Raw genomic sequence first — 270 nt, 5'->3', positions numbered from 1 at the left:
GGTCCAAGTGATTGTGTGTAAAGCATGTTAGGCCTACAGATATTACTTTAATATACACAATGATAATAAATGATAAAAAACAACTGTATTTCTTAAAATATCCCTAAAACTGTTTTACAGAATATAAGATTAAAAACATCTCTTTTGCCTGTTTAACTTGGTTAATCTAACAAAAACCTATTTGAAAAACTGGGATAATTTTCCATGCTTTCATATTGATACATGGAGATTTGAAACATTCATATCTGAATATATTCATATTGTTATTTT

Source organism: Penaeus monodon, chromosome 22 (genome assembly GCF_015228065.2).
Source record: "Penaeus monodon isolate SGIC_2016 chromosome 22, NSTDA_Pmon_1, whole genome shotgun sequence".
Classification (NCBI taxonomy): Eukaryota; Metazoa; Arthropoda; class Malacostraca; order Decapoda; family Penaeidae; genus Penaeus; species Penaeus monodon.
Note: the sequence above shows the minus strand (reverse complement) of the source record.